We start from the raw sequence: 7,495 nt of genomic DNA, 5'->3' as shown, positions 1-7,495 counted from the left end.
TCTAAGGTTGACTGCGGCTTGTTCGCTACGTATCCCTCTTTATAAGGAGAAGAGGCGCGGGAGATCGCTGGAGGGTGGGTTTATTTGATTGGCTGAATCAAGTGTTCAGTGTAACTTGGATCTTTTATTCCGTTAAGTCACGGACACACTTCGCGTTTTTGTTTGAACTTTTATAATTTTGTTAATTACAATAACATTACGATTAAAATATTTTTAAAATAAATTGATATATTAACAACAAAAACGATATAGATATAATTATTCTTTAGCTTACTATGTGTTACGTTATGGCGGCTTTGTCTTATTAATTGTTTTTTATAATTTACCCATACCCACTATATACTTGTATAAATTAAGAATCTACTATAATAGCTCTTACGAAGATCCCGATTTTTATCGTAACTCAAAATGAACTAGATACTGTTTGTGAAGAATACCATTAATATTTCTTTGTTATTAGATTACATTTACCATACACACAGGAATTACAACAAACGTGTTTACCTATTTTATTGTCAGTTTACAGTAATATATAATATGTATATTTTTTTATAATATATTTCTTTTCGAAATAGTGAGAGTCCATCTAAGATTTTATTCTTATTGGTGCATAGGTATATATATGAAACCCACCCACCTCAGAGTGACGGGTGTTCAACGCTTAAGTTGCTGTATTTATTACCATTGTTTAGCGAAAAGAGCATCCGTATCATTCGTTATCGGACCAGCTACTTACTTTTACTTTTATGTCTACTAAAATATTTTATCTTATCAATATTAGTTATATTTTGTATTATTTTCTTTTTATTTATTGTTATATTATATAATAATAGACACCTTTCAGTATTTTTTTTATATAATAATATCTAGGAGGTAATATTTCAAAAAGAATCATGAGTTAATTATGTTATGTATGTAGGACGTAAAGAATATTGATTTAAAGAATATGCTGATATCCCTAATTTCAATAAAATATATTGGAATAATATGATTTATTATTTTAAAAACAAATCTATCATAAAGTTTTTACAATAATAATTATAGTTAAATAAGTTAAATTTTAAGACCATTATATGAATTCAATTTTAAATGTTTTTTTAAATATTAAGATGTAAGGATCCTTATTGAACTTCACTGTAAACACTGTAACAGGTGCGTATATTAAATGAATAAAAAAGATTTTTCTGAATGGTGCATTTCAGAACCATCTTAAGCAATCCTCGTCCTCATCCTAATTGTTTCCAACGATATTATCATAGATAGTGGATTTAAGTTTTATTTATCAATAAGTTAATAATATATTATATTTGTATTATATAGTTAATAATTATTATAATTGCTAGACAATTATTACGTGAACAATTGAATCATAAATTATTTTACTAAAACAATATTATATTTTTCATTACATTATGAAACTGAAATAACTTAATGTTCATAATCTTGAGATAAACGTATACTTAACAGCTTCAATGCACTTAAAAAGTTTTGAAAAACTTGTGTGGACAAAAAGAAGCGTTATAAAAATGACAATTTATTTAATTATTGTTCTTATACCTATCTTCCGGAGTTTTTGTTACAACCGAGTATTATATTAGATTACCCAGTTATTATTAAGATATTAATATAATATATTTATAAAACAGTATTCTCTTAAGCTAGAACCAAGTTAATATAACTGATGTACTAAGTAATGATAGGAGAGTTAACGAGCCGTAAACTGGACATGTCAGTGACGTCAGACACCGGCTTTGTGAAGCTGGTATAAGACAAGATAGGGGTAAGGGGTTAGGTACATTAGATAAGTATTAACATACGAAATAAGGTAATATTATTATTTCATATAGTTTTTATTATATATTATTAACGTATTTTTAATAGCTTCACCTGTGTTTATCTACAAATTTCTATTTATATTATATAACTAGTGGACCCGAAAGCGGCTACGCCCGCTTGAACTATACGAATATTTATTAAATATATTTATGAAATTATTTTCAGCTTTCAATAGAGAGATGCGTTAAGCAAGCTCATTTTGGGTGTCGTTTTCTAACAAAAAACTTTGCAAATCGTTGCTTAGCAACGGTCGCATGGCGACGGTCGTTAATAACAAGGCTCTACTCTACTCTACTCTACTTCCCAAATATACCACTTAATTCACTTGTTCTATATCTTACCATTTACACTGATGTTGCCTTTCTACATTTCTATCACATACCAGGACCATTGGCTTACTCGTATTCCGGCTAAGGCCCTTCTTTCGGACAACTCGCATTCTGAAGACAAATGAATGAACAGTGCATCACCTGCTTACAGCCGGGAATTCACATCCAAGTCAGCTACTTCCCACTCCACACTCCCATGTCACTTTGTTTCACAACTTCAAGACAGCTATCCAAATACAAATTGAACAACTAAGCTGACATGGTGCATTCTTGTTTAACACCCCATTGGATGTCATACCAAAAACGACATGTACTCTACCGAACTTCCACTCCACACCTATCAGATACGATTTTATTATAAACAAGTATAGATTATAAAAAAAATCTAAATTCTTATTTTATTATGTTTTCTTATAAATATTTTTAAAAAAATCAGCTTCACTCTGTATCCCGCATAAAGCAGGAGGCAAAGAGAACCTAGCGTTAAGACACTATGTTCCCCACTTTTCACTGAATTTTTAGAGGCATTGCGTGTTGAGTGTCACTGGGCTTTAGTGTCAGAGAGAAGAAATTAAAATATTAATATCTTCAGTTAAATAATAATTCATTCCCCCCAATGGGGATTAAATCCACAACCCTCAAGTTACAGTAACACTCACGTGCCCCTGCGCCAATACGACCTTATAGAGAGATAAGGCGTGTAAAATACATCTAATACAAATATTTCACAAATCAACATTGAAAGGAGATTTTAACTCAATTTCCTCCGAGACGCCGAGAAACGTTCGCTGATTGTTGCGATTCAGTCTTCATCATTTATCAACAATATCCTATATTTTCTAACAAATGCACTTAAAAGATCAAAAGGAATTATCTCAGTTTAGTTTTAAAAAGACGTTTATTTTGATGGATAAAATATTAGTAATATGAAATTGTTTATATGAAATAAAAATTTTACAAATAGTAAAAGGATTTATTTTCATAAAAAAGTGTAGTTTCACAAGTGACCTCAAATATTTCAGTTTTAAGTTCACTTTTACCGTTCAATTGGGCCTGATATAGCCAAGAGGTCAAGCTATTTTATTAAATACTAGCGGACCCGGACGCGGCTACGCCTGCTGCAACTATAAGAATATTTATTAAATATATTCATGAAATTATTTTCAATTTTCAATACAATTAGTAAGATAATATAAGCTTAAATAATCCAAAAGAATAATAAGTAGAGACATATTATTAGAAAAAAATATCTGAGTTATTAAAATAAACCAACAAAAGGATTAAAAGTAACTAAAGGATAGGTATTCTTAATAATAGAAAAAGTACATAAAGTTTTCCGTGCGTGCGTACATATATATCGACTCTATGAAATAACTAAACATTTCTCTCTATTAAATAGGATAATTTTAGCGAGCAATCTATACTAATATAAGAAGAGTTTGTTTGTTTGTTTGTTTGTTTGTTTGTTTGTTTGTTTGAACGCTAAGACCTCTGGATCTACTGGTCCGATTTACATTGTTTTTGTTTTGTATGAAAGCTGCATTCTTCAGAAGTGCTATAGGCTATATAACATTACATTACACATATAAACTAATATATTTTAAAATACTTTCTAATTTGACATGCAATTTATTCTGCCATGTTAATAACAACCGTCGCGTCGCTACGCAACCGTTACCGCGACATTTTGATATTCATCCTTATGAAAATAAATATTATACTCACTTTTAGCATTTTATCTAGATTGACATTATAGTTTACTGTGTAACATTCTAATAAATAATTAAGGGAGATGTCACTGATTCGGAATGACCTAGCCTTCGGGCGGCATAGTATGAGTATGACCGACGCGAACGGGCAGATGACGTTGATGGTTTTATAAATTTTCATACATTTTCGAACTTTATTTGCTGTTTATAATTAATTTAAAATTACACTTTGGTTCTCTTCTTATTTTATTTGATATTGCTGGCAAAAAATATTTTTAGGTAGTTTTAAGGCACGGGTTCTAGGTACTTTTTCTAATATTAAGAATATCCTTTAGTTACTTTTACTTCTTATGTTGGTTTTCAATTTCTCAGATAATTTTTCTAATAATATGTCTCTAATTATTATTCTTTTTGATTATTTAAGCTTATATTTTCTTACTAATTCTATTGAAAACTGAAAATATATTTAATAAATATTCTTATACTTTAAGCAGGCGTAGCCGCGCCCGGGTCCACTAGTATAAAAGGACTTGTCCTCACTGACTGAGGTAAGACGCACGCACAGTCGTAACCGCTGATGGTAGAAACGTGAAATTTGGGCAGATGTTTACTTTCGTAATCTGGACATCCACTAAGAAGGGATTTTGAAAAATTTTAACCCTAAAGGGGTGATATAGGGGTTGAAAGTTTGTATGGAAAAAAAATTAAATCGGCACCGATTCTTATAAAATTTGAAATTTAGATTTTTAAAAATATTTAATTGAATACGTGTTTCAACGTTTTCAAGAATTTTTCCCCTAAGGGTACAAATAAGGGGTTGAAAATTTGTATGGAAAAAAAATTAAATCGGCACCGATTCTTACAAAATTTGAAATTCAGACTCTTAAAAATATTTAATTGAACACATGTTTCATGGTTTTCTAGAATTCTTCCCCTAAAGGTGCAAATAAGGGGTTGAAAGTTTGTATGGTTTTTTTTTTAAATCGGGACCAATTTTTATAAAATTTGAAATTCAGACTATTAAAAGTATTTAATTAAACACACCCCTAAATACGCAAGCGAAGCTGCGCGCGTCCGCTAGTATCAAATAAAATAAGAAGAGAACCAAAGTGCAGTTTAAATTAATTATAAACAGCAAATAATTACATAAAAATTAACAATAGTTCAAAAATGTATGAAAATTTATAAAACCGTCAACGTCATCTGCCCGTTCGCGTCGGTCATACTCATACTATGCCGCCCGAAGGCTAGGTCATTCCGAATCAGTGACATCTCCCTTAATTATTTATTAGAATGTTACACAGTAAACTATAATGTCAATCTAGATAAAATGCTAAAAGTGATTATTATATTTATTTTCATAAGGATGAATATCAAAATGTCGCGGTACGGTTGCGTAGCGACGCGATGGTTGTTATTAACATGGCAGAATAAATTGCATGTCAAATTAGAAAGTACTTTAAAATATATTATTTTATATGTGTAATGTAATGTTATATAGCCTATAGCACTTCTGAAGAATACAGCTTTCATACAAAACAAAAACAATATAAATCGGACCAGTAGATCCAGAGATCTTAGCGTTCAAACAAACAAACAAACAAACAAACTCTTCCGCTTTATTATATTAGTATAGACTAGAGAAATAGAGAGAGAGAGAAGTATGATTATGCATGATTATTATTTATTGTTAGTCCACTCCTAGAGCGTCAAATGAAGTCCAACACGTAACTTAACATTTAACTTCGCTCTCATGACATGATATTTATGTTTTTAATGGGATAAATTTACTGTAAATTGTAGGTAGTTCCAAAATAATGTTTTATGATCATATACATTTACATTTTATGTATTATATAAATTTTAGGATTCCATTTGTGTCTAAAGGTAAAACGAAACCCTTATAGGTTCACTTTGATGTCCGTCTGTCCATCTGTCAAGATCATTTATCACGAGATCGCGTAGAAGTATCAAGCTGAAATTAATATCATATATTAAGGTAACACAATCAAAAAATACGAGCAAAATATCGATTTCAGCAAGCATTTTGTTTGTGAAAATCGTCGCATAATTGAAACCCGGTATTTCCCGCGGACGTACTCTTATGAAATTTGCCACGAAGTGAGAACTTACAATACAAATAACGGAAAAATCCGAAAAGTCAAAATTATAGATATTTCATATAAAAAAAGAATTTCAAACTTATATTTGTATTTTTTTAAATACTCAAGCTGAAGCCTACACTTGAGTTACAAAACCCCAGACATTGCTCCAAATCGAAGAATATAAGTAAGTGCTTAATTTATAATTTTTATTTAATATAAGTAATTTGTAATCAACTCTAAAATTCAGAATAATATAGTACCTACAAAAACAATTACTTTATGTCATTAAAACACAGAAGATAACATTAATAATTAGATAAGTTTATAAACAATGTAATTATAGAAAGAATTAAAAATAAAAGTGAACCACAGTAACGATTGAGTATTTACTTTGGTCTTCCTTCATCCCGATGAGGCGAGCCGGCGCACGTCCTAAGAGAGAAACAAACAAGTAAAGCCCACAAGCCGTCAGGATGTCTGCAGTACTTGAACTGTATATGATGTTTAGACCAGATTTTGTAGTAATAAGACTTTTACTAGGAGTGTATGTTCCCCTTATAATTATATAGATAGATAGTTTGAATAATCTAATATTTTATAAATAAGGAAAAGAGGACAGTTGGGCCAGTAGCACAAGCGTGCAATTGTAAATGGGAAAGGTTCTCAGGTGGAGAAAAAGATATTTATTTTATAAATAATTTACTAAGTAAATTGATTTTTAACAAGAAAACCGACTTGAACGGGATTCCATTATCAGAACCTAACCAAACTCTCAATAAGTTACCCTTGAAGTACTTACTACCTGGAAAAAAAGATTCATCGAAATCAGTTGGCGTGATATTGACTTTCATCCATTAGTCGCGCACATACTTAGTGCAAATTTAAGATTTATATGATTTTTTCATAGATAATATTGTCGGAAATGGACTCCTTTTATATATGATAACCTTCTTTTATAGAAGTCGGTTAAAAATTCCATTAATAATTATATAATATAGCATAATAATTTATTATGTAAGTGTTAAACAATATTTATGTTATGAAGATTTCATATGATGTGACGATTTAATCCACACACAAAGTTGTTTTATGCTGTCATAACACTGAAATGGCTTCGATAACGTTACTTACAGCCAGGTGTTTTCTTTTATTTTATTTTAATATAATTATTGATATAAAAATATAATTATACATATTTAAATATTATTATTGAACCTACCTTTTCGATTTCTTTTTTCCGATTTGTGATAATCCTGTAAATATATTTTGTAATTCTGAAAAAAAGATTGTCGCGTCAGTTATAGGTAGTAAAATATGTTATTATACAATAATTGTGCTAATAAAAGTGCTATAAGACGTTCAATAATAGATAGAAATATCTTAAGATAGTTAAAACAGGCAGTTTGTACATGTTTATGCCCGCTTACAGGTTTCGACGGCGAGCGGAGATGTTCCATTTACTTATATTTATACCAATAAATAGTAGAGTGGCAATGACTGACTGACTGAAATACAA

This window comes from Heliconius melpomene, chromosome 21 (genome assembly GCF_056956725.1).
Source record: "Heliconius melpomene rosina isolate 202511_hmr_F chromosome 21, ASM5695672v1, whole genome shotgun sequence".
In the NCBI taxonomy this organism is placed as follows: domain Eukaryota; kingdom Metazoa; phylum Arthropoda; class Insecta; order Lepidoptera; family Nymphalidae; genus Heliconius; species Heliconius melpomene.
The sequence above is the reverse complement of the archived record's forward strand: the minus strand, read 5'-3'. Positions refer to the sequence as shown.